Source organism: Strongylocentrotus purpuratus, unplaced genomic scaffold, assembly GCF_000002235.5.
Source record: "Strongylocentrotus purpuratus isolate Spur 01 unplaced genomic scaffold, Spur_5.0 spur5_scaffold_2, whole genome shotgun sequence".
Classification (NCBI taxonomy): domain Eukaryota; kingdom Metazoa; phylum Echinodermata; class Echinoidea; order Camarodonta; family Strongylocentrotidae; genus Strongylocentrotus; species Strongylocentrotus purpuratus.
The window spans coordinates 35,124,579-35,150,335 of NW_022145605.1; the positions used below are offsets into that span (position 1 = coordinate 35,124,579).

The 25,757-nt window shown below is 42.9% G+C and overlaps 29 pseudogenes; all 29 read left to right on the forward strand.

Annotated features, from left to right (window-relative positions):
* The first annotated feature begins 266 nt into the window (after positions 1 to 266).
* Positions 267 to 383, forward strand: LOC115926964 (annotated as a pseudogene).
* A 758-nt stretch (positions 384 to 1,141) lies between these two features.
* On the forward strand, positions 1,142 to 1,260 carry LOC115926932 (annotated as a pseudogene).
* A 760-nt stretch (positions 1,261 to 2,020) lies between these two features.
* LOC115926944 lies at positions 2,021 to 2,139 on the forward strand (annotated as a pseudogene).
* Positions 2,140 to 2,896: 757 nt separating this feature from the next.
* On the forward strand, positions 2,897 to 3,015 carry LOC115926927 (annotated as a pseudogene).
* Positions 3,016 to 3,774: 759 nt separating this feature from the next.
* On the forward strand, positions 3,775 to 3,893 carry LOC115926955 (annotated as a pseudogene).
* A 760-nt stretch (positions 3,894 to 4,653) lies between these two features.
* LOC115926962 lies at positions 4,654 to 4,772 on the forward strand (annotated as a pseudogene).
* Positions 4,773 to 5,532: 760 nt separating this feature from the next.
* On the forward strand, positions 5,533 to 5,649 carry LOC115926969 (annotated as a pseudogene).
* Positions 5,650 to 6,411: 762 nt separating this feature from the next.
* Positions 6,412 to 6,530, forward strand: LOC115926968 (annotated as a pseudogene).
* Positions 6,531 to 7,287: 757 nt separating this feature from the next.
* LOC115926929 lies at positions 7,288 to 7,406 on the forward strand (annotated as a pseudogene).
* A 758-nt stretch (positions 7,407 to 8,164) lies between these two features.
* On the forward strand, positions 8,165 to 8,283 carry LOC115926970 (annotated as a pseudogene).
* A 765-nt stretch (positions 8,284 to 9,048) lies between these two features.
* LOC115926971 lies at positions 9,049 to 9,167 on the forward strand (annotated as a pseudogene).
* Positions 9,168 to 9,932: 765 nt separating this feature from the next.
* Positions 9,933 to 10,051, forward strand: LOC115926972 (annotated as a pseudogene).
* Positions 10,052 to 10,809: 758 nt separating this feature from the next.
* On the forward strand, positions 10,810 to 10,928 carry LOC115926973 (annotated as a pseudogene).
* Positions 10,929 to 11,689: 761 nt separating this feature from the next.
* On the forward strand, positions 11,690 to 11,808 carry LOC115926974 (annotated as a pseudogene).
* A 762-nt stretch (positions 11,809 to 12,570) lies between these two features.
* LOC115926976 lies at positions 12,571 to 12,689 on the forward strand (annotated as a pseudogene).
* Positions 12,690 to 13,452: 763 nt separating this feature from the next.
* On the forward strand, positions 13,453 to 13,571 carry LOC115926977 (annotated as a pseudogene).
* Positions 13,572 to 14,331: 760 nt separating this feature from the next.
* On the forward strand, positions 14,332 to 14,450 carry LOC115926982 (annotated as a pseudogene).
* A 760-nt stretch (positions 14,451 to 15,210) lies between these two features.
* LOC115926983 lies at positions 15,211 to 15,329 on the forward strand (annotated as a pseudogene).
* Positions 15,330 to 16,088: 759 nt separating this feature from the next.
* LOC115926984 lies at positions 16,089 to 16,207 on the forward strand (annotated as a pseudogene).
* Positions 16,208 to 16,967: 760 nt separating this feature from the next.
* LOC115926985 lies at positions 16,968 to 17,086 on the forward strand (annotated as a pseudogene).
* A 759-nt stretch (positions 17,087 to 17,845) lies between these two features.
* LOC115926986 lies at positions 17,846 to 17,964 on the forward strand (annotated as a pseudogene).
* A 762-nt stretch (positions 17,965 to 18,726) lies between these two features.
* On the forward strand, positions 18,727 to 18,845 carry LOC115926987 (annotated as a pseudogene).
* Positions 18,846 to 19,606: 761 nt separating this feature from the next.
* Positions 19,607 to 19,725, forward strand: LOC115926988 (annotated as a pseudogene).
* Positions 19,726 to 20,487: 762 nt separating this feature from the next.
* Positions 20,488 to 20,606, forward strand: LOC115926989 (annotated as a pseudogene).
* Positions 20,607 to 21,369: 763 nt separating this feature from the next.
* On the forward strand, positions 21,370 to 21,488 carry LOC115926991 (annotated as a pseudogene).
* Positions 21,489 to 22,248: 760 nt separating this feature from the next.
* Positions 22,249 to 22,367, forward strand: LOC115926992 (annotated as a pseudogene).
* A 758-nt stretch (positions 22,368 to 23,125) lies between these two features.
* On the forward strand, positions 23,126 to 23,244 carry LOC115926993 (annotated as a pseudogene).
* A 761-nt stretch (positions 23,245 to 24,005) lies between these two features.
* Positions 24,006 to 24,124, forward strand: LOC115926994 (annotated as a pseudogene).
* A 763-nt stretch (positions 24,125 to 24,887) lies between these two features.
* On the forward strand, positions 24,888 to 25,006 carry LOC115926995 (annotated as a pseudogene).
* Positions 25,007 to 25,757: the final 751 nt, after the last annotated feature.

Genomic DNA, 25,757 nt, shown 5'->3' on the forward strand with positions numbered 1-25,757 from the left:
GGGGACCTGATCTCAACAATGCATAGAAGTGCAGCTCTGGACTATTATTGATACCCCCAATAATATAGTTGAACAAGAGCTCCATCTACGAGGACACAGTCTCTTAGTTGGAGAAGAGGCGTTCGGCTAAATCCGTTTCCTCCTCACCCAGTCGGCACTTTTGAAAACAATCATGAACATCTGAAACTACTACTACCACCCATTGAAAGAAATCAGATGGTGACGTCATTGTTTAATCTTAATAGGTTTAAATTGACGAGTCTTTTGTCTACGACCATACCATGCTGAACATACCGGTTCTCGTCCGATCACCGAAGTCAAGAACATAGGGCCTGGTCAGTAATTGGATGGGAGACCGCCTTTGAATCCGGGTGTTGTAGGCATTTTTTTTTTATTTGAATTGATTTATTGTTTCTGCATCTTTTTTTTTTTTTTTTTCATCATACATTTTCATGAACATAACATGGCTTCATACAATATTTCAAGTGTTTCACGCTTATCTGGAGAAAGACGGGGAGCAAAAAAAGGATGACGAGTTTTTGGTGACTCTTCCCTTCTAAAAGAAGCTTATTTTCGACCTATAACTCCGTCCTTCCTTCCCTCCTTCACCTCTATAACAAACTCCCGCCCCTCCCCCCCCCCCCCATCCCATCCCTGCCCGGCTCCTCCTTTTTCTTTTCTTCCATCCTCCATGTAGCATTATGCTTCCGCAACCGTTTCCAAGACAGTGTCAATGCGCACACTCTTTGCGCATGATGACCATTACGTCATAAACAAAGACAAGGTGAATACTATATATCGCGTGTCGAGGTACTAGGTTTGCTCAAAGGCTTATTTGGAATATGACGTTAGCTTGTTATATTCCTCTTCCCCGGGGGACCTGATCTCAACAAGGCATAGAAGTGCAGCTCTGGACTATTATTGATACCCCCAATAATATAGTTGAACAAGAGCTCCATCTACAGAGGACACAGTCTCTTAGTTGGAGAAGAGGCGTTCGGGCTAAATCCGTTTCCTCACCCAGTCGGGCACTTTGAAACAATCATGAACATCTGAAACTACTACTACCACCCCCATTGAAAGAAATCAGATGGTGACGTCATTGTTTAATCTTAAATAGGTTTAAATTGACGAGTCTTTTGTCTACGACCATACCATGCTGAACATACCGGTTCTCGTCCGATCACCGAAGTCAAGAAACATAGGGCCTGGTCAGTAATTGGATGGGAGACCGCCTTTGAATACCGGGTGTTGTAGGCATTTTTTTTTTTTATTTGAATTGATTTATTGGTTTCTGCATCTTTTTTTTTTTTTTTTTTCATCATACATTTTCATGAACATAACATGGCTTCATACATATTTCAAGTGTTCACGCTTATCTGGAGGAAAGACGGGGAGCAATAAAAGGATGACGAGTTTTTTGGTGACTCTTCCCTTCTAAAAGAAGCTTATTTTCGACCTATAACTCCGTCCTTCCTTCCCTCCTTCACCTCTATAACAAACTCCCGCCCTCCCCCCCCCCCCCATCCCATCCCTGCCCGGCTCCTCCTTTTTCTTTTCTTCCATCCTCCATGTAGCATTATGCTCCGCAACCGTTTCCAAGACAGTGTCAATGCGCACACTCTTTGCGCATGATGACCATTACGTCATAAACAAAGACAAGGTGAATACTATATATCGCGTGTCGAGGTACTAGGTTTGCTCAAAGGCTTATTTGGAATATGACGTTAGCTTGTTATATTCCTCTTCCCCAGGGGACCTGATCTCAACAAGGCATAGAAGTGCAGCTCTGGACTATTATTGATACCCCCAATAATATAGTTGAACAAGAGCTCCATCTACAGAGGACACAGTCTCTTAGTTGGAGAAGAGGCGTTCGGGCTAAATCCGTTTCCCTCACCCAGTCGGGCACTTTGAAACAATCATGAACATCTGAAACTACTACTACCACCCCATTGAAAGAAATCAGATGGTGACGTCATTGTTTAATCTTAAATAGGTTTAAATTGACGAGTCTTTTGTCTACGACCATACCATGCTGAACATACCGGTTCTCGTCCGATCACCGAAGTCAAGAAACATAGGGCCTGGTCAGTAATTGGATGGGAGACCGCCTTTGAATACCGGGTGTTGTAGGCATTTTTTTTTTATTAATTGATTTATTGTTTCTGCATCTTTTTTTTTTTTTTTTTCATCATACATTTTCATGAACATAACATGGCTTCATACAATATTTCAAGTGTTCACGCTTATCTGGAGGAAAGACGGGGAGCAAAAAAAGGATGACGAGTTTTTGGTGACTCTTCCCTTCTAAAAGAAGCTTATTTTCGACCTATAACTCCGTCCTTCCTTCCCTCCTTCACCTCTATAACAAACTCCCGCCCTCCCCCCCCCCCCCCCCTCATCCATCCCTGCCCGGCTCCTCCTTTTTCTTTTCTTCCATCCTCCATGTGGCATTATGCTCCGCAAACGTTTCCAAGACAGTGTCAATGCGCACACTCTTTGCGCATGATGACCATTACGTCATAAACAAAGACAAGTGAATACTATATATCGCGTGTCGAGGTACTAGGTTTGCTCAAAGGCTTATTTGGAATATGACGTTAGCTTGTTATATTCCTCTTCCCCAGGGGGACCTGATCTCAACAAGGCATAGAAGTGCAGCTCTGGACTATTATTGATACCCCCAATAATATAGTTGAACAAGAGCTCCATCTACAGAGGACACAGTCTCTTAGTTGGAGAAGAGGCGTTCGGGCTAAATCCGTTTCCTCACCCAGTCGGGCACTTTGAAACAATCATGAACATCTGAAACTACTACTACCACCCCATTGAAAGAAATCAGATGGTGACGTCATTGTTTAATCTTAAATAGGTTTAAATTGACGAGTCTTTTGTCTACGACCATACCATGCTGAACATACCGGTTCTCGTCCGATCACCGAAGTCAAGAAACATAGGGCCTGGTCAGTAATTGGATGGGAGACCGCCTTTGAATACCGGGTTTTGTAGGCATTTTTTTTTTTATTTGAATTGATTTATTGGTTTCTGCATCTTTTTTTTTTTTTTTTTTTTCATCATACATTTTCATGAACATAACATGGCTTCATACAATATTTCAAGTGTTCACGCTTATCTGGAGGAAAGACGGGGAGCAAAAAAAGATGACGAGTTTTTGGTGACTCTTCCCTTCTAAAAGAAGCTTATTTTCGACCTATAACTCCGTCCTTCCTTCCCTCCTTCACCTCTATAACAAACTCCCGCCCTCCCCCCCCCCCCCCATCCCATCCCTGCCCGGCTCCTCCTTTTTCTTTTCTTCCATCCTCCATGTAGCATTATGTTCCGCAACCGTTTCCAAGACAGTGTCAATGCGCACACTCTTTGCGCATGATGACCATTACGTCATAAACAAAGACAAGGTGAATACTATATATCGCGTGTCGAGGTACTAGGTTTGCTCAAGGCTTATTTGGAATATGACGTTAGCTTGTTATATCCTCTTCCCCAGGGGGACCTGATCTCAACAAGGCATAGAAGTGCAGCTCTGGACTATTATTGATACCCCCAATAATATAGTTGAACAAGAGCTCCATCTACAGAGGACACAGTCTCTTAGTTGGAGAAGAGGCGTTCGGGCTAAATCCGTTTCCTCACCCAGTCGGGCACTTTGAAACAATCATGAACATCTGAAACTACTACTACCACCCCATTGAAAGAAATCAGATGGTGACGTCATTGTTTAATCTTAAATAGGTTTAAATTGACGAGTCTTTTGTCTACGACCATACCATGCTGAACATACCGGTTCTCGTCCGATCACCGAAGTCAAGAAACATAGGGCCTGGTCAGTAATTGGATGGGAGACCGCCTTTGAATACCGGGTGTTGTAGGCATTTTTTTTTTTTATTTGAATTGATTTATTGGTTTCTGCTCTTTTTTTTTTTTTTTTTTTCATCATACATTTTCATGAACATAACATGGCTTCATACAATATTTCAAGTGTTCACGCTTATCTGGAGGAAAGACGGGGAGCAATAAAAAGGATGACGAGTTTTTGGTGACTCTTCCCTTCTAAAAGAAGCTTATTTCGACCTATAACTCCGTCCTTCCTTCCCTCCTTCACCTCTATAACAACTCCCGCCCTCCCCCCCCCCCCCCCATCCCATCCCTGCCCGGCTCCTCCTTTTTCTTTTCTTCCATCCTCCATGTGGCATTATGCTCCGCAACCGTTTCCAAGACAGTGTCAATGCGCACACTCTTTGCGCATGATGACCATTACGTCATAAACAAAGACAAGGTGAATACTATATATCGCGTGTCGAGGTACTAGGTTTGCTCAAAGGCTTATTTGGAATATGACGTTAGCTTGTTATATTCCTCTTCCCCAGGGGACCTGATCTCAACAAGGCATAGAAGTGCAGCTCTGGACTATTATTGATACCCCAATAATATAGTTGAACAAGAGCTCCATCTACAGAGGACACAGTCTCTTAGTTGGAGAAGAGGCGTTCGGGCTAAATCCGTTTTCCTCACCCAGTCGGGCACTTTGAAACAATCATGAACATCTGAAACTACTACTACCACCCCATTGAAAGAAATCAGATGGTGACGTCATTGTTTAATCTTAAATAGGTTTAAATTGACGAGTCTTTTGTCTACGACCATACCATGCTGAACATACCGTTTCTCGTCCGATCACCGAAGTCAAGAAACATAGGGCCTGGTCAGTAATTGGATGGGAGACCGCCTTTGAATACCGGGTGTTGTAGGCATTTTTTTTTTTATTTGAATTGATTTATTGGTTTCTGCATCTTTTTTTTTTTTTTTTTTTCATCATACATTTTCATGAACATAACATGGCTTCATACAATATTTCAAGTGTTCACGCTTATCTGGAGGAAAGACGGGGAGCAATAAAAAGGATGACGAGTTTTTGGTGACTCTTCCCTTCTAAAAGAAGCTTATTTTCGACCTATAACTCCGTCCTTCTTCCCTCCTTCACCTCTATAACAAACTCCCGCCCCTCCCCCCCCCCCCCATCCCATCCCTGCCCGGCTCCTCCTTTTTCTTTCTTCATCCTCCATGTAGCATTATGCTTCGCAATCCACGTTTTTCCAAGACAGTGTCATGCGCACACTCTTTGCGCATGATGACCATTACGTCATAAACAAGACAAGGTGAATACATATATCGCGTGTCGAGGTACTAGGTTTGCTCAAAGGCTTATTTGGAATATGACGTTAGCTTGTTATATTCCTCTTCCCCAGGGGACCTGATCTCAACAAGGCATAGAAGTGCAGCTCTGGACTATTATTGATACCCCCAATAATATAGTTGAACAAGAGCTCCATCTACAGAGGACACAGTCTTTAGTTGGAGAAGAGGCGTTCGGGCTAAATCCGTTTCCTCACCCAGTCGGGCACTTTGAAACAATCATGAACATCTGAAACTACTACTACCCACCCCATTGAAAGAAATCAGATGGTGACGTCATTGTTTAATCTTAAATAGGTTTAAATTGACGAGTCTTTTGTCTACGACCACCCATGCTGAACATACCGGTTCTCGTCCGATCACCGAAGTCAAGAAACATAGGCCTGGTCAGTAATTGGATGGGAGACCGCCTTTGAATACCGGGTGTTGTAGGCATTTTTTTTTTTATTTGAATTGATTTATGGTTTCTGCATCTTTTTTTTTTTTTTTTTTTTCATCATACATTTTCATGAACATAACATGGCTTCATACAATATTTCAAGTGTTCACGCTTATCTGGAGGAAAGACGGGGAGCAATAAAAAGGATGACGAGTTTTTGTGTGACTCTTCCCTTCTAAAAGAAGCTTATTTTCGACCTATAACTCCGTCCTTCCTTCCCTCCTTCACCTCTATAAAAACTCCCGCCCCTCCCCCCCCCCCATCCCATCCCTGCCCGGCTCCTCCTTTTTCTTTTCTTCCATCCTCCATGTAGCATTATGCTTTTCCGCAACCGTTTCCAAGACAGTGTCAATGCGCACACTCTTTGCGCATGATGACCATTACGTCATAAACAAAGACAAGGTGAATACTATATATCGCGTGTCGAGGTACTAGGTTTGCTCAAAGGCTTATTTGGAATATGACGTTAGCTTGTTATATTCCTCTTCCCCAGGGGGACCTGATCTCAACAAGCATAGAAGTGCAGCTCTGGACTATTATTGATACCCCCAATAATATAGTTGAACAAGAGCTCCATCTACAGAGGACACAGTCTCTTAGTTGGAGAAGAGGCGTTCGGGCTAAATCCGTTTCCTCACCCAGTCGGGCACTTTGAAACAATCATGAACATCTGAAACTACTACTACCACCCCATTGAAAGAAATCAGATGGTGACGTCATTGTTTAATCTTAAATAGGTTTAAATTGACGAGTCTTTTGTCTACGACCATACCATGCTGAACATACCGGTTCTCGTCCGATCACCGAAGTCAAGAAACATAGGGCCTGGTCAGTAATTGGATGGGAGACCGCCTTTGAATACCGGGTGTTGTAGGCATTTTTTTTTTTATTTGAATTGATTTATTGGTTTCTGCTCTTTTTTTTTTTTTTTTTTCATCATACATTTTCATGAACATAACATGGCTTCATACAATATTTCAAGTGTTCACGCTTATCTGGAGGAAAGACGGGGAGCAATAAAAAGGATGACGAGTTTTTGGTGACTCTTCCCTCTAAAAGAAGCTTATTTTCGACCTATAACTCCGTCCTTCCTTCCCTCCTTCACCTCTATAACAACTCCCGCCCCTCCCCCCCCCCATCCCATCCCTGCCCGGCTCCTCCTTTTTCTTTTTCTTCCATCCTCCATGTAGCATTATGCTCCCGCAACCGTTTCCAAGACAGTGTCAATGCGCACACTCTTTGCGCATGATGACCATTACGTCATAAACAAAGACAAGGTGAATACTATATATCGCGTGTCGAGGTACTAGGTTTGCTCAAAGGCTTATTTGGAATATGACGTTAGCTTGTTATATTCCTCTTCCCCAGGGGGACCTGATCTCAACAAGGCATAGAAGTGCAGCTCTGGACTATTATTGATACCCCCAATAATATAGTTGAACAAGAGCTCCATCTACAGAGGACACAGTCTCTTAGTTGGAGAAGAGGCGTTCGGGCTAAATCCGTTTCCTCACCCAGTCGGGCACTTTGAAACAATCATGAACATCTGAAACTACTACTACCACCCCATTGAAAGAAATCAGATGGTGACGTCATTGTTTAATCTTAAATAGGTTTAAATTGACGAGTCTTTTGTCTACGACCCAACCATGCTGAACATACCGGTTCTCGTCCGATCACCGAAGTCAAGAAACATAGGGCCTGGTCAGTAATTGGATGGGAGACCGCCTTTGAATACCGGGTGTTGTAGGCATTTTTTTTTTATTTGAATTGATTTATTGGTTTCTGCATCTTTTTTTTCTTTTTTTTTTCATCATACATTTTCATGAACATAACATGGCTTCATACAATATTTCAAGTGTTCACGCTTATCTGGAGGAAGACGGGGAGCAATAAAAAGGATGACGATTTTTTGGTGACTCTTCCCTTCTAAAAGAAGCTTATTTTCGACCTATAACTCCGTCCTTCCTTCCCTCCTTCACCTCTATAACAAACTCCCGCCCCTCCCCCCCCCCCCATCCCATCCCTGCCCGGCTCCTCCTTTTTCTTTTCTTCCATCCTCCATGTGGCATTATGCTCCGCAACCGTTTCCAAGACAGTGTCAATGCGCACACTCTTTGCGCATGATGACCATTACGTCATAAACAAAGACAAGGTGAATACTATATATCGCGTGTCGAGGTACTAGGTTTGCTCAAAGGCTTATTTGGAATATGACGTTAGCTTGTTATATTCCTCTTCCCCAGGGGACCTGATCTCAACAAGGCATAGAAGTGCAGCTCTGGACTATTATTGATACCCCAATAATATAGTTGAACAAGAGCTCCATCTACAGAGACACAGTCTCTTAGTTGGAGAAGAGGCGTTCGGGCTAAATCCGTTTCCTCCTCACCCAGTCGGCACTTTGAAACAATCATGAACATCTGAAACTACTACTACCACCCCATTGAAAGAAATCAGATGGTGACGTCATTGTTTAATCTTAAATAGGTTTAAATTGACGAGTCTTTTGTCTACGACCATACCATGCTGAACATACCGGTTCTCGTCCGATCACCGAAGTCAAGAAACATAGGGCCTGGTCAGTAATTGGATGGGAGACCGCCTTTGAATACCGGGTGTTGTAGGCATTTTTTTTTTTTATTTGAATTGATTTATTGGTTTCTGCATCTTTTTTTTTCTTTTTTTTCATCATACATTTTCATGAACATAACATGGCTTCATACAATATTTCAAGTGTTCACGCTTATCTGGAGGAAACGGGGAGCAATAAAAAGGATGACGAGTTTTTGGTGACTCTTCCCTTCTAAAAGAAGCTTATTTTCGACCTATAACTCCGTCCTTCCTTCCCTCCTTCACCTCTATAACAAACTCCCGCCGCCCCCCCCCCCCATCCCATCCCTGCCCGGCTCCTCCTTTTTCTTTTCTTCCATCCTCCATGTAGCATTATGGCAAATGTTTTTATCCGCAACCGTTTTCCAAGACAGTGTCAATGCGCACACTCTTTGCGCATGATGACCATTACGTCATAAACAAAGACAAGGTGAATACTATATATCGCGTGTCGAGGTACTAGTTTTGCTCAAAGGCTTATTTGGAATATGACGTTAGCTTGTTATATTCCTCTTCCCCAGGGGACCTGATCTCAACAAGGCATAGAAGTGCAGCTCTGGACTATTATTGATACCCCCAATATTAGTTGAACAAGAGCTCCATCTACAGAGGACACAGTCTCTTAGTTGGAGAAGAGGCGTTCGGGCTAAATCCGTTTCCTCACCAGTCGGCACTTTGAAACAATCATGAACATCTGAAACTACTACTACCACCCCATTGAAAGAAATCAGATGGTGACGTCATTGTTTAATCTTAAATAGGTTTAAATTGACGAGTCTTTTGTCTACGACCATACCATGCTGAACATACCGGTTCTCGTCCGATCACCGAAGTCAAGAAACATAGGGCCTGGTCAGTAATTGGATGGGAGACCGCCTTTGAATACCGGGTGTTGTAGGCATTTTTTTTTTATTTGAATTGATTTATTGGTTTCTGCATCTTTTTTTTTTTTTTTTTTTTTCATCATACATTTTCATGAACATAACATGGCTTCATACAATATTTCAAGTGTTCACGCTTATCTGGAGGAAAGACGGGGAGCAATAAAAAGGATGACGAGTTTTTGGTGACTCTTCCCTTCTAAAAGAAGCTTATTTTCGACCTATAACTCCGTCCTTCCTTCCCTCCTTCACCTCTATAACAAACTCCCGCCCCTCCCCCCCCCCCCCCCATCCCATCCCTGCCCGGCTCCTCCTTTTTCTTTTCTTCCATCCTCCATGTGGCATTATGCTCCGCAACCGTTTCCAAGACAGTGTCAATGCGCACACTCTTTGCGCATGATGACCATTACGTCATAAACAAAGACAAGGTGAATACTATATATCGCGTGTCGAGGTACTAGGTTTGCTCAAAGGCTTATTTGGAATATGACGTTAGCTTGTTATATTCCTCTTCCCCAGGGGGACCTGATCTCAACAAGGCATAGAAGTGCAGCTCTGGACTATTATTGATACCCCCAATAATATAGTTGAACAAGAGCTCCATCTACAGAGGACACAGTCTCTTAGTTGGAGAAGAGGCGTTCGGGCTAAATCCGTTTCCTCACCCAGTCGGGCACTTTGAAACAATCATGAACATCTGAAACTACTACTACCACCCCATTGAAAGAAATCAGATGGTGACGTCATTGTTTAATCTTAAATAGGTTTAAATTGACGAGTCTTTTGTCTACGACCATACCATGCTGAACATACCGGTTCTCGTCCGATCACCGAAGTCAAGAAACATAGGGCCTGGTCAGTAATTGGATGGGAGACCGCCTTTGAATACCGGGTGTTGTAGGCATTTTTTTTTTTTTTTGAATTGATTTATTGGTTTCTGCATCTTTTTTTTTTTTTTTTTTTTCATCATACATTTTCATGAACATAACATGGCTTCATACAATATTTCAAGTGTTCACGCTTATCTGGAGGAAAGACGGGGAGCAATAAAAAGGATGACGAGTTTTTGGTGACTCTTCCCTTCTAAAAGAAGCTTATTTTCGACCTATAACTCCGTCCTTCCTTCCCTCCTTCACCTCTATAACAAACTCCCGCCCCTCCCCCCCCCCTCCCATCCCTGCCCGGCTCCTCCTTTTTCTTTTCTTCCATCCTCCATGTAGCATTATGCTGTCGCAACCGTTTCCAAGACAGTGTCAATGCGCACACTCTTTGCGCATGATGACCATTACGTCATAAACAAAGACAAGGTGAATACTATATATCGCGTGTCGAGGTACTAGGTTTGCTCAAAGGCTTATTTGGAATATGACGTTAGCTTGTTATATTCCTCTTCCCCAGGGGACCTGATCTCAACAAGGCATAGAAGTGCAGCTCTGGACTATTATTGATACCCCAATAATATAGTTGAACAAGAGCTCCATCTACAGAGGACACAGTCTCTTAGTTGGAGAAGAGGCGTTCGGGCTAAATCCGTTTCCTCACCCAGTCGGGCACTTTGAAACAATCATGAACATCTGAAACTACTACTACCACCCCATTGAAAGAAATCAGATGGTGACGTCATTGTTTAATCTTAAATAGGTTTAAATTGACGAGTCTTTTGTCTACGACCATACCATGCTGAACATACCGGTTCTCGTCCGATCACCGAAGTCAAGAAACATAGGGCCTGGTCAGTAATTGGATGGGAGACCGCCTTTGAATACCGGGTGTTGTAGGCATTTTTTTTTTTATTTGAATTGATTTATTGGTTTCTGCATCTTTTTTTTTTTTTTTTTTTCATCATACATTTTCATGAACATAACATGGCTTCATACAATATTTCAAGTGTTCACGCTTATCTGGAGGAAAGACGGGGAGCAAAAAAAGGATGACGAGTTTTTGGTGACTCTTCCCTTCTAAAAGAAGCTTATTTTCGACCTATAACTCCGTCCTTCCTTCCCTCCTTCACCTCTATAACAAACTCCCGCCCCTCCCCCCCCCCCCCCATCCCATCCCTGCCCGCTCCTCCTTTTTCTTTTCTTCCATCCTCCATGTAGCATTATGCTCCGCAACCGTTTCCAAGACAGTGTCAATGCGCACACTCTTTGCGCATGATGACCATTACGTCATAAACAAAGACAAGGTGAATACTATATATCGCGTGTCGAGGTACTAGGTTTGCTCAAAGGCTTATTTGGAATATGACGTTAGCTTGTTATATTCCTCTTCCCCAGGGGGACCTGATCTCAACAAGGCATAGAAGTGCAGCTCTGGACTATTATTGATACCCCCAATAATATAGTTGAACAAGAGCTCCATCTACAGAGGACACAGTCTCTTAGTTGGAGAAGAGGCGTTCGGGCTAAATCCGTTTCCTCACCCAGTCGGGCACTTTGAAACAATCATGAACATCTGAAACTACTACTACCACCCCATTGAAAGAAATCAGATGGTGACGTCATTGTTTAATCTTAAATAGGTTTAAATTGACGAGTCTTTTGTCTACGACCATACCATGCTGAACATACCGGTTCTCGTCCGATCACCGAAGTCAAGAAACATAGGGCCTGGTCAGTAATTGGATGGGAGACCGCCTTTGAATACCGGGTGTTGTAGGCATTTTTTTTTTTTTTGAATTGATTTATTGGTTTCTGCATCTTTTTTTTTTTTTTTTTCATCATACATTTTCATGAACATAACATGGCTTCATACAATATTTCAAGTGTTCACGCTTATCTGGAGGAAAGACGGGGAGCAATAAAAAGGATGACGAGTTTTTGGTGACTCTTCCCTTCTAAAAGAAGCTTATTTTCGACCTATAACTCCGTCCTTCCTTCCCTCCTTCACCTCTATAACAAACTCCCGCCCCTCCCCCCCCCCCCCCATCCCATCCCTGCCCGGCTCCTCCTTTTTCTTTTCTTCCATCCTCCATGTAGGCATTATGCTCCCGCAACCGTTTCCAAGACAGTGTCAATGCGCACACTCTTTGCGCATGATGACCATTACGTCATAAACAAAGACAAGGTGAATACTATATATCGCGTGTCGAGGTACTAGGTTTGCTCAAAGGCTTATTTGGAATATGACGTTAGCTTGTTATATTCCTCTTCCCCAGGGGGACCTGATCTCAACAAGGCATAGAAGTGCAGCTCTGGACTATTATTGATACCCCCAATAATATAGTTGAACAAGAGCTCCATCTACAGAGGACACAGTCTCTTAGTTGGAGAAGAGGCGTTCGGGCTAAATCCGTTTCCTCACCCAGTCGGGCACTTTGAAACAATCATGAACATCTGAAACTACTACTACCACCCCATTGAAAGAAATCAGATGGTGACGTCATTGTTTAATCTTAAATAGGTTTAAATTGACGAGTCTTTTGTCTACGACCATACCATGCTGAACATACCGGTTCTCGTCCGATCACCGAAGTCAAGAAACATAGGGCCTGGTCAGTAATTGGATGGGAGACCGCCTTTGAATACCGGGTGTTGTAGGCATTTTTTTTTTTATTTGAATTGATTTATTGGTTTCTGCATCTTTTTTTTTTTTTTTTTTTCATCATACATTTTCATGAACATAACATGGCTTCATACAATATTTCAAGTGTTCACGCTTATCTGGAGGAAAGACGGGGAGCAATAAAAAGGATGACGAGTTTTTGGTGACTCTTCCCTTCTAAAAGAAGCTTATTTTCGACCTATAACTCCGTCCTTCCTTCCCTCCTTCACCTCTATAACAAACTCCCGCCCCTCCCCCCCCCCCCCCATCCCATCCCTGCCCGGCTCCTCCTTTTTCTTTTCTTCCATCCTCCATGTAGCATTATGCTCCGCAACCGTTTCCAAGACAGTGTCAATGCGCACACTCTTTGCGCATGATGACCATTACGTCATAAACAAAGACAAGGTGAATACTATATATCGCGTGTCGAGGTACTAGGTTTGCTCAAAGGCTTATTTGGAATATGACGTTAGCTTGTTATATTCCTCTTCCCCAGGGGGACCTGATCTCAACAAGGCATAGAAGTGCAGCTCTGGACTATTATTGATACCCCCAATAATATAGTTGAACAAGAGCTCCATCTACAGAGGACACAGTCTCTTAGTTGGAGAAGAGGCGTTCGGGCTAAATCCGTTTCCTCACCCAGTCGGGCACTTTGAAACAATCATGAACATCTGAAACTACTACTACCACCCCATTGAAAGAAATCAGATGGTGACGTCATTGTTTAATCTTAAATAGGTTTAAATTGACGAGTCTTTTGTCTACGACCATACCATGCTGAACATACCGGTTCTCGTCCGATCACCGAAGTCAAGAAACATAGGGCCTGGTCAGTAATTGGATGGGAGACCGCCTTTGAATACCGGGTGTTGTAGGCATTTTTTTTTTTATTTGAATTGATTTATTGGTTTCTGCATCTTTTTTTTTTTTTTTTTTTTCATCATACATTTTCATGAACATAACATGGCTTCATACAATATTTCAAGTGTTCACGCTTATCTGGAGGAAAGACGGGGAGCAATAAAAAGGATGACGAGTTTTTGGTGACTCTTCCCTTCTAAAAGAAGCTTATTTTCGACCTATAACTCCGTCCTTCCTTCCCTCCTTCACCTCTATAACAAACTCCCGCCCCTCCCCCCCCCCCATCCCATCCCTGCCCGGCTCCTCCTTTTTCTTTTCTTCCATCCTCCATGTGCATTATGCTCCGCAACCGTTTCCAAGACAGTGTCAATGCGCACACTCTTTGCGCATGATGACCATTACGTCATAAACAAAGACAAGGTGAATACTATATATCGCGTGTCGAGGTACTAGGTTTGCTCAAAGGCTTATTTGGAATATGACGTTAGCTTGTTATATTCCTCTTCCCCAGGGGGACCTGATCTCAACAAGGCATAGAAGTGCAGCTCTGGACTATTATTGATACCCCCAATAATATAGTTGAACAAGAGCTCCATCTACAGAGGACACAGTCTCTTAGTTGGAGAAGAGGCGTTCGGGCTAAATCCGTTTCCTCACCCAGTCGGGCACTTTGAAACAATCATGAACATCTGAAACTACTACTACCACCCCATTGAAAGAAATCAGATGGTGACGTCATTGTTTAATCTTAAATAGGTTTAAATTGACGAGTCTTTTGTCTACGACCATACCATGCTGAACATACCGGTTCTCGTCCGATCACCGAAGTCAAGAAACATAGGGCCTGGTCAGTAATTGGATGGGAGACCGCCTTTGAATACCGGGTGTTGTAGGCATTTTTTTTTTATTTGAATTGATTTATTGGTTTCTGCATCTTTTTTTTTTTTTTTTTTCATCATACATTTTCATGAACATAACATGGCTTCATACAATATTTCAAGTGTTCACGCTTATCTGGAGGAAAGACGGGGAGCAATAAAAAGGATGACGAGTTTTTGGTGACTCTTCCCTTCTAAAAGAAGCTTATTTTCGACCTATAACTCCGTCCTTCCTTCCCTCCTTCACCTCTATAACAAACTCCCGCCCCTCCCCCCCCCCCCCATCCCATCCCTGCCCGGCTCCTCCTTTTTCTTTTCTTCCATCCTCCATGTAGCATTATGCTCCGCAACCGTTTCCAAGACAGTGTCAATGCGCACACTCTTTGCGCATGATGACCATTACGTCATAAACAAAGACAAGGTGAATACTATATATCGCGTGTCGAGGTACTAGGTTTGCTCAAAGGCTTATTTGGAATATGACGTTAGCTTGTTATATTCCTCTTCCCCAGGGGGACCTGATCTCAACAAGGCATAGAAGTGCAGCTCTGGACTATTATTGATACCCCCAATAATATAGTTGAACAAGAGCTCCATCTACAGAGGACACAGTCTCTTAGTTGGAGAAGAGGCGTTCGGGCTAAATCCGTTTCCTCACCCAGTCGGGCACTTTGAAACAATCATGAACATCTGAAACTACTACTACCACCCCATTGAAAGAAATCAGATGGTGACGTCATTGTTTAATCTTAAATAGGTTTAAATTGACGAGTCTTTTGTCTACGACCATACCATGCTGAACATACCGGTTCTCGTCCGATCACCGAAGTCAAGAAACATAGGGCCTGGTCAGTAATTGGATGGGAGACCGCCTTTGAATACCGGGTGTTGTAGGCATTTTTTTTTTATTTGAATTGATTTATTGGTTTCTGCATCTTTTTTTTTTTTTTTTTCATCATACATTTTCATGAACATAACATGGCTTCATACAATATTTCAAGTGTTCACGCTTATCTGGAGGAAAGACGGGGAGCAATAAAAAGATGACGAGTTTTTGGTGACTCTTCCCTTCTAAAAGAAGCTTATTTTCGACCTATAACTCCGTCCTTCCTTCCCTCCTTCACCTCTATAACAAACTCCCGCCCCTCCCCCCCCCCCCCCATCCCATCCCTGCCCGGCTCCTCCTTTTTCTTTTCTTCCATCCTCCATGTAGCATTATGCTCCGCAACCGTTTCCAAGACAGTGTCAATGCGCACACTCTTTGCGCATGATGACCATTACGTCATAAACAAAGACAAGGTGAATACTATATATCGCGTGTCGAGGTACTAGGTTTGCTCAAAGGCTTATTTGGAATATGACGTTAGCTTGTTATATTCCTCTTCCCCAGGGGGACCTGATCTCAACAAGGCATAGAAGTGCAGCTCTGGACTATTATTGATACCCCCAATAATATAGTTGAACAAGAGCTCCATCTACAGAGGACACAGTCTCTTAGTTGGAGAAGAGGCGTTCGGGCTAAATCCGTTTCCTCACCCAGTCGGGCACTTTGAAACAATCATGAACATCTGAAACTACTACTACCACCCCATTGAAAGAAATCAGATGGTGACGTCATTGTTTAATCTTAAATAGGTTTAAATTGACGAGTCTTTTGTCTACGACCATACCATGCTGAACATACCGGTTCTCGTCCGATCACCGAAGTCAAGAAACATAGGGCCTGGTCAGTAATTGGATGGGAGACCGCCTTTGAATACCGGGTGTTGTAGGCATTTTTTTTTTTATTTGAATTGATTTATTGGTTTCTGCATCTTTTTTTTTTTTTTTTTTCATCATACATTTTCATGAACATAACATGGCTTCATACAATATTTCAAGTGTTCACGCTTATCTGGAGGAAAGACGGGGAGCAATAAAAAGGATGACGAGTTTTTGGTGACTCTTCCCTTCTAAAAGAAGCTTATTTTCGACCTATAACTCCGTCCTTCCTTCCCTCCTTCACCTCTATAACAAACTCCCGCCCCTCCCCCCCCCCCCATCCCATCCCTGCCCGGCTCCTCCTTTTTCTTTTCTTCCATCCTCCATGTAGCATTATGCTCCGCAACCGTTTCCAAGACAGTGTCAATGCGCACACTCTTTGCGCATGATGACCATTACGTCATAAACAAAGACAAGGTGAATACTATATATCGCGTGTCGAGGTACTAGGTTTGCTCAAAGGCTTATTTGGAATATGACGTTAGCTTGTTATATTCCTCTTCCCCAGGGGGACCTGATCTCAACAAGGCATAGAAGTGCAGCTCTGGACTATTATTGATACCCCCAATAATATAGTTGAACAAGAGCTCCATCTACAGAGGACACAGTCTCTTAGTTGGAGAAGAGGCGTTCGGGCTAAATCCGTTTCCTCACCCAGTCGGGCACTTTGAAACAATCATGAACATCTGAAACTACTACTACCACCCCATTGAAAGAAATCAGATGGTGACGTCATTGTTTAATCTTAAATAGGTTTAAATTGACGAGTCTTTTGTCTACGACCATACCATGCTGAACATACCGGTTCTCGTCCGATCACCGAAGTCAAGAAACATAGGGCCTGGTCAGTAATTGGATGGGAGACCGCCTTTGAATACCGGGTGTTGTAGGCATTTTTTTTTTTATTTGAATTGATTTATTGGTTTCTGCATCTTTTTTTTTTTTTTTTTTCATCATACATTTTCATGAACATAACATGGCTTCATACAATATTTCAAGTGTTCACGCTTATCTGGAGGAAAGACGGGGAGCAATAAAAAGGATGACGAGTTTTTGGTGACTCTTCCCTTCTAAAAGAAGCTTATTTTCGACCTATAACTCCGTCCTTCCTTCCCTCCTTCACCTCTATAACAAACTCCCGCCCCTCCCCCCCCCCCATCCCATCCCTGCCCGGCTCCTCCTTTTTCTTTTCTTCCATCCTCCATGTAGCATTATGCTCCGCAACCGTTTCCAAGACAGTGTCAATGCGCACACTCTTTGCGCATGATGACCATTACGTCATAAACAAAGACAAGGTGAATACTATATATCGCGTGTCGAGGTACTAGGTTTGCTCAAAGGCTTATTTGGAATATGACGTTAGCTTGTTATATTCCTCTTCCCCAGGGGGACCTGATCTCAACAAGGCATAGAAGTGCAGCTCTGGACTATTATTGATACCCCCAATAATATAGTTGAACAAGAGCTCCATCTACAGAGGACACAGTCTCTTAGTTGGAGAAGAGGCGTTCGGGCTAAATCCGTTTCCTCACCCAGTCGGGCACTTTGAAACAATCATGAACATCTGAAACTACTACTACCACCCCATTGAAAGAAATCAGATGGTGACGTCATTGTTTAATCTTAAATAGGTTTAAATTGACGAGTCTTTTGTCTACGACCATACCATGCTGAACATACCGGTTCTCGTCCGATCACCGAAGTCAAGAAACATAGGGCCTGGTCAGTAATTGGATGGGAGACCGCCTTTGAATACCGGGTGTTGTAGGCATTTTTTTTTTTATTTGAATTGATTTATTGGTTTCTGCATCTTTTTTTTTTTTTTTTTTTCATCATACATTTTCATGAACATAACATGGCTTCATACAATATTTCAAGTGTTCACGCTTATCTGGAGGAAAGACGGGGAGCAATAAAAAGGATGACGAGTTTTTGGTGACTCTTCCCTTCTAAAAGAAGCTTATTTTCGACCTATAACTCCGTCCTTCCTTCCCTCCTTCACCTCTATAACAAACTCCCGCCCCTCCCCCCCCCCCCCATCCCATCCCTGCCCGGCTCCTCCTTTTTCTTTTCTTCCATCCTCCATGTAGCATTATGCTCCGCAACCGTTTCCAAGACAGTGTCAATGCGCACACTCTTTGCGCATGATGACCATTACGTCATAAACAAAGACAAGGTGAATACTATATATCGCGTGTCGAGGTACTAGGTTTGCTCAAAGGCTTATTTGGAATATGACGTTAGCTTGTTATATTCCTCTTCCCCAGGGGGACCTGATCTCAACAAGGCATAGAAGTGCAGCTCTGGACTATTATTGATACCCCCAATAATATAGTTGAACAAGAGCTCCATCTACAGAGGACACAGTCTCTTAGTTGGAGAAGAGGCGTTCGGGCTAAATCCGTTTCCTCACCCAGTCGGGCACTTTGAAACAATCATGAACATCTGAAACTACTACTACCACCCCATTGAAAGAAATCAGATGGTGACGTCATTGTTTAATCTTAAATAGGTTTAAATTGACGAGTCTTTTGTCTACGACCATACCATGCTGAACATACCGGTTCTCGTCCGATCACCGAAGTCAAGAAACATAGGGCCTGGTCAGTAATTGGATGGGAGACCGCCTTTGAATACCGGGTGTTGTAGGCATTTTTTTTTTTATTTGAATTGATTTATTGGTTTCTGCATCTTTTTTTTTTTTTTTTTTCATCATACATTTTCATGAACATAACATGGCTTCATACAATATTTCAAGTGTTCACGCTTATCTGGAGGAAAGACGGGGAGCAATAAAAAGGATGACGAGTTTTTGGTGACTCTTCCCTTCTAAAAGAAGCTTATTTTCGACCTATAACTCCGTCCTTCCTTCCCTCCTTCACCTCTATAACAAACTCCCGCCCCTCCCCCCCCCCCCCATCCCATCCCTGCCCGGCTCCTCCTTTTTCTTTTCTTCCATCCTCCATGTAGCATTATGCTCCGCAACCGTTTCCAAGACAGTGTCAATGCGCACACTCTTTGCGCATGATGACCATTACGTCATAAACAAAGACAAGGTGAATACTATATATCGCGTGTCGAGGTACTAGGTTTGCTCAAAGGCTTATTTGGAATATGACGTTAGCTTGTTATATTCCTCTTCCCCAGGGGGACCTGATCTCAACAAGGCATAGAAGTGCAGCTCTGGACTATTATTGATACCCCCAATAATATAGTTGAACAAGAGCTCCATCTACAGAGGACACAGTCTCTTAGTTGGAGAAGAGGCGTTCGGGCTAAATCCGTTTCCTCACCCAGTCGGGCACTTTGAAACAATCATGAACATCTGAAACTACTACTACCACCCCATTGAAAGAAATCAGATGGTGACGTCATTGTTTAATCTTAAATAGGTTTAAATTGACGAGTCTTTTGTCTACGACCATACCATGCTGAACATACCGGTTCTCGTCCGATCACCGAAGTCAAGAAACATAGGGCCTGGTCAGTAATTGGATGGGAGACCGCCTTTGAATACCGGGTGTTGTAGGCATTTTTTTTTTTTTTGAATTGATTTATTGGTTTCTGCATCTTTTTTTTTTTTTTTTTTTCATCATACATTTTCATGAACATAACATGGCTTCATACAATATTTCAAGTGTTCACGCTTATCTGGAGGAAAGACGGGGAGCAATAAAAAGGATGACGAGTTTTTGGTGACTCTTCCCTTCTAAAAGAAGCTTATTTTCGACCTATAACTCCGTCCTTCCTTCCCTCCTTCACCTCTATAACAAACTCCCGCCCCTCCCCCCCCCCCCCCATCCCATCCCTGCCCGGCTCCTCCTTTTTCTTTTCTTCCATCCTCCATGTAGCATTATGCTCCGCAACCGTTTCCAAGACAGTGTCAATGCGCACACTCTTTGCGCATGATGACCATTACGTCATAAACAAAGACAAGGTGAATACTATATATCGCGTGTCGAGGTACTAGGTTTGCTCAAAGGCTTATTTGGAATATGACGTTAGCTTGTTATATTCCTCTTCCCCAGGGGGACCTGATCTCAACAAGGCATAGAAGTGCAGCTCTGGACTATTATTGATACCCCCAATAATATAGTTGAACAAGAGCTCCATCTACAGAGGACACAGTCTCTTAGTTGGAGAAGAGGCGTTCGGGCTAAATCCGTTTCCTCACCCAGTCGGGCACTTTGAAACAATCATGAACATCTGAAACTACTACTACCACCCCATTGAAAGAAATCAGATGGTGACGTCATTGTTTAATCTTAAATAGGTTTAAATTGACGAGTCTTTTGTCTACGACCATACCATGCTGAACATACCGGTTCTCGTCCGATCACCGAAGTCAAGAAACATAGGGCCTGGTCAGTAATTGGATGGGAGACCGCCTTTGAATACCGGGTGTTGTAGGCATTTTTTTTTTTATTTGAATTGATTTATTGGTTTCTGCATCTTTTTTTTTTTTTTTTTTTTCATCATACATTTTCATGAACATAACATGGCTTCATACAATATTTCAAGTGTTCACGCTTATCTGGAGGAAAGACGGGGAGCAATAAAAAGGATGACGAGTTTTTGGTGACTCTTCCCTTCTAAAAGAAGCTTATTTTCGACCTATAACTCCGTCCTTCCTTCCCTCCTTCACCTCTATAACAAACTCCCGCCCCTCCCCCCCCCCCCCATCCCATCCCTGCCCGGCTCCTCCTTTTTCTTTTCTTCCATCCTCCATGTAGCATTATGCTCCGCAACCGTTTCCAAGACAGTGTCAATGCGCACACTCTTTGCGCATGATGACCATTACGTCATAAACAAAGACAAGGTGAATACTATATATCGCGTGTCGAGGTACTAGGTTTGCTCAAAGGCTTATTTGGAATATGACGTTAGCTTGTTATATTCCTCTTCCCCAGGGGGACCTGATCTCAACAAGGCATAGAAGTGCAGCTCTGGACTATTATTGATACCCCCAATAATATAGTTGAACAAGAGCTCCATCTACAGAGGACACAGTCTCTTAGTTGGAGAAGAGGCGTTCGGGCTAAATCCGTTTCCTCACCCAGTCGGGCACTTTGAAACAATCATGAACATCTGAAACTACTACTACCACCCCATTGAAAGAAATCAGATGGTGACGTCATTGTTTAATCTTAAATAGGTTTAAATTGACGAGTCTTTTGTCTACGACCATACCATGCTGAACATACCGGTTCTCGTCCGATCACCGAAGTCAAGAAACATAGGGCCTGGTCAGTAATTGGATGGGAGACCGCCTTTGAATACCGGGTGTTGTAGGCATTTTTTTTTTTATTTGAATTGATTTATTGGTTTCTGCATCTTTTTTTTTTTTTTTTTCATCATACATTTTCATGAACATAACATGGCTTCATACAATATTTCAAGTGTTCACGCTTATCTGGAGGAAAGACGGGGAGCAATAAAAAGGATGACGAGTTTTTGGTGACTCTTCCCTTCTAAAAGAAGCTTATTTTCGACCTATAACTCCGTCCTTCCTTCCCTCCTTCACCTCTATAACAAACTCCCGCCCCTCCCCCCCCCCCCCATCCCATCCCTGCCCGGCTCCTCCTTTTTCTTTTCTTCCATCCTCCATGTAGCATTATGCTCCGCAACCGTTTCCAAGACAGTGTCAATGCGCACACTCTTTGCGCATGATGACCATTACGTCATAAACAAAGACAAGGTGAATACTATATATCGCGTGTCGAGGTACTAGGTTTGCTCAAAGGCTTATTTGGAATATGACGTTAGCTTGTTATATTCCTCTTCCCCAGGGGGACCTGATCTCAACAAGGCATAGAAGTGCAGCTCTGGACTATTATTGATACCCCCAATAATATAGTTGAACAAGAGCTCCATCTACAGAGGACACAGTCTCTTAGTTGGAGAAGAGGCGTTCGGGCTAAATCCGTTTCCTCACCCAGTCGGGCACTTTGAAACAATCATGAACATCTGAAACTACTACTACCACCCCATTGAAAGAAATCAGATGGTGACGTCATTGTTTAATCTTAAATAGGTTTAAATTGACGAGTCTTTTGTCTACGACCATACCATGCTGAACATACCGGTTCTCGTCCGATCACCGAAGTCAAGAAACATAGGGCCTGGTCAGTAATTGGATGGGAGACCGCCTTTGAATACCGGGTGTTGTAGGCATTTTTTTTTTATTTGAATTGATTTATTGGTTTCTGCATCTTTTTTTTTTTTTTTTTTTCATCATACATTTTCATGAACATAACATGGCTTCATACAATATTTCAAGTGTTCACGCTTATCTGGAGGAAAGACGGGGAGCAATAAAAAGGATGACGAGTTTTTGGTGACTCTTCCCTTCTAAAAGAAGCTTATTTTCGACCTATAACTCCGTCCTTCCTTCCCTCCTTCACCTCTATAACAAACTCCCGCCCCTCCCCCCCCCCCATCCCATCCCTGCCCGGCTCCTCCTTTTTCTTTTCTTCCATCCTCCATGTGCATTATGCTCCGCAACCGTTTCCAAGACAGTGTCAATGCGCACACTCTTTGCGCATGATGACCATTACGTCATAAACAAAGACAAGGTGAATACTATATATCGCGTGTCGAGGTACTAGGTTTGCTCAAAGGCTTATTTGGAATATGACGTTAGCTTGTTATATTCCTCTTCCCCAGGGGGACCTGATCTCAACAAGGCATAGAAGTGCAGCTCTGGACTATTATTGATACCCCCAATAATATAGTTGAACAAGAGCTCCATCTACAGAGGACACAGTCTCTTAGTTGGAGAAGAGGCGTTCGGGCTAAATCCGTTTCCTCACCCAGTCGGGCACTTTGAAACAATCATGAACATCTGAAACTACTACTACCACCCCATTGAAAGAAATCAGATGGTGACGTCATTGTTTAATCTTAAATAGGTTTAAATTGACGAGTCTTTTGTCTACGACCATACCATGCTGAACATACCGGTTCTCGTCCGATCACCGAAGTCAAGAAACATAGGGCCTGGTCAGTAATTGGATGGGAGACCGCCTTTGAATACCGGGTGTTGTAGGCATTTTTTTTTTTTTGAATTGATTTATTGGTTTCTGCATCTTTTTTTTTTTTTTTTTTTCATCATACATTTTCATGAACATAACATGGCTTCATACAATATTTCAAGTGTTCACGCTTATCTGGAGGAAAGACGGGGAGCAATAAAAAGGATGACGAGTTTTTGGTGACTCTTCCCTTCTAAAAGAAGCTTATTTTCGACCTATAACTCCGTCCTTCCTTCCCTCCTTCACCTCTATAACAAACTCCCGCCCCTCCCCCCCCCCCCCATCCCATCCCTGCCCGGCTCCTCCTTTTTCTTTTCTTCCATCCTCCATGTAGGCATTATGCTCCGCAACCGTTTCCAAGACAGTGTCAATGCGCACACTCTTTGCGCATGATGACCATTACGTCATAAACAAAGACAAGGTGAATACTATATATCGCGTGTCGAGGTACTAGGTTTGCTCAAAGGCTTATTTGGAATATGACGTTAGCTTGTTATATTCCTCTTCCCCAGGGGGACCTGATCTCAACAAGGCATAGAAGTGCAGCTCTGGACTATTATTGATACCCCCAATAATATAGTTGAACAAGAGCTCCATCTACAGAGGACACAGTCTCTTAGTTGGAGAAGAGGCGTTCGGGCTAAATCCGTTTCCTCACCCAGTCGGGCACTTTGAAACAATCATGAACATCTGAAACTACTACTACCACCCCATTGAAAGAAATCAGATGGTGACGTCATTGTTTAATCTTAAATAGGTTTAAATTGACGAGTCTTTTGTCTACGACCATACCATGCTGAACATACCGGTTCTCGTCCGATCACCGAAGTCAAGAAACATAGGGCCTGGTCAGTAATTGGATGGGAGACCGCCTTTGAATACCGGGTGTTGTAGGCATTTTTTTTTTTATTTGAATTGATTTATTGGTTTCTGCATCTTTTTTTTTTTTTTTTTTCATCATACATTTTCATGAACATAACATGGCTTCATACAATATTTCAAGTGTTCACGCTTATCTGGAGGAAAGACGGGGAGCAATAAAAAGGATGACGAGTTTTTGGTGACTCTTCCCTTCTAAAAGAAGCTTATTTTCGACCTATAACTCCGTCCTTCCTTCCCTCCTTCACCTCTATAACAAACTCCCGCCCCTCCCCCCCCCCCCCCCATCCCATCCCTGCCCGGCTCCTCCTTTTTCTTTTCTTCCATCCTCCATGTAGCATTATGCTCCGCAACCGTTTCCAAGACAGTGTCAATGCGCACACTCTTTGCGCATGATGACCATTACGTCATAAACAAAGACAAGGTGAATACTATATATCGCGTGTCGAGGTACTAGGTTTGCTCAAAGGCTTATTTGGAATATGACGTTAGCTTGTTATATTCCTCTTCCCCAGGGGGACCTGATCTCAACAAGGCATAGAAGTGCAGCTCTGGACTATTATTGATACCCCCAATAATATAGTTGAACAAGAGCTCCATCTACAGAGGACACAGTCTCTTAGTTGGAGAAGAGGCGTTCGGGCTAAATCCGTTTCCTCACCCAGTCGGGCACTTTGAAACAATCATGAACATCTGAAACTACTACTACCACCCCATTGAAAGAAATCAGATGGTGACGTCATTGTTTAATCTTAAATAGGTTTAAATTGACGAGTCTTTTGTCTACGACCATACCATGCTGAACATACCGGTTCTCGTCCGATCACCGAAGTCAAGAAACATAGGGCCTGGTCAGTAATTGGATGGGAGACCGCCTTTGAATACCGGGTGTTGTAGGCATTTTTTTTTTTATTTGAATTGATTTATTGGTTTCTGCATCTTTTTTTTTTTTTTTTTTCATCATACATTTTCATGAACATAACATGGCTTCATACAATATTTCAAGTGTTCACGCTTATCTGGAGGAAAGACGGGGAGCAATAAAAAGGATGACGAGTTTTTGGTGACTCTTCCCTTCTAAAAGAAGCTTATTTTCGACCTATAACTCCGTCCTTCCTTCCCTCCTTCACCTCTATAACAAACTCCCGCCCCTCCCCCCCCCCCCCCCATCCCATCCCTGCCCGGCTCCTCCTTTTTCTTTTCTTCCATCCTCCATGTAGCATTATGCTCCGCAACCGTTTCCAAGACAGTGTCAATGCGCACACTCTTTGCGCATGATGACCATTACGTCATAAACAAAGACAAGGTGAATACTATATATCGCGTGTCGAGGTACTAGGTTTGCTCAAAGGCTTATTTGGAATATGACGTTAGCTTGTTATATTCCTCTTCCCCAGGGGGACCTGATCTCAACAAGGCATAGAAGTGCAGCTCTGGACTATTATTGATACCCCCAATAATATAGTTGAACAAGAGCTCCATCTACAGAGGACACAGTCTCTTAGTTGGAGAAGAGGCGTTCGGGCTAAATCCGTTTCCTCACCCAGTCGGGCACTTTGAAACAATCATGAACATCTGAAACTACTACTACCACCCCATTGAAAGAAATCAGATGGTGACGTCATTGTTTAATCTTAAATAGGTTTAAATT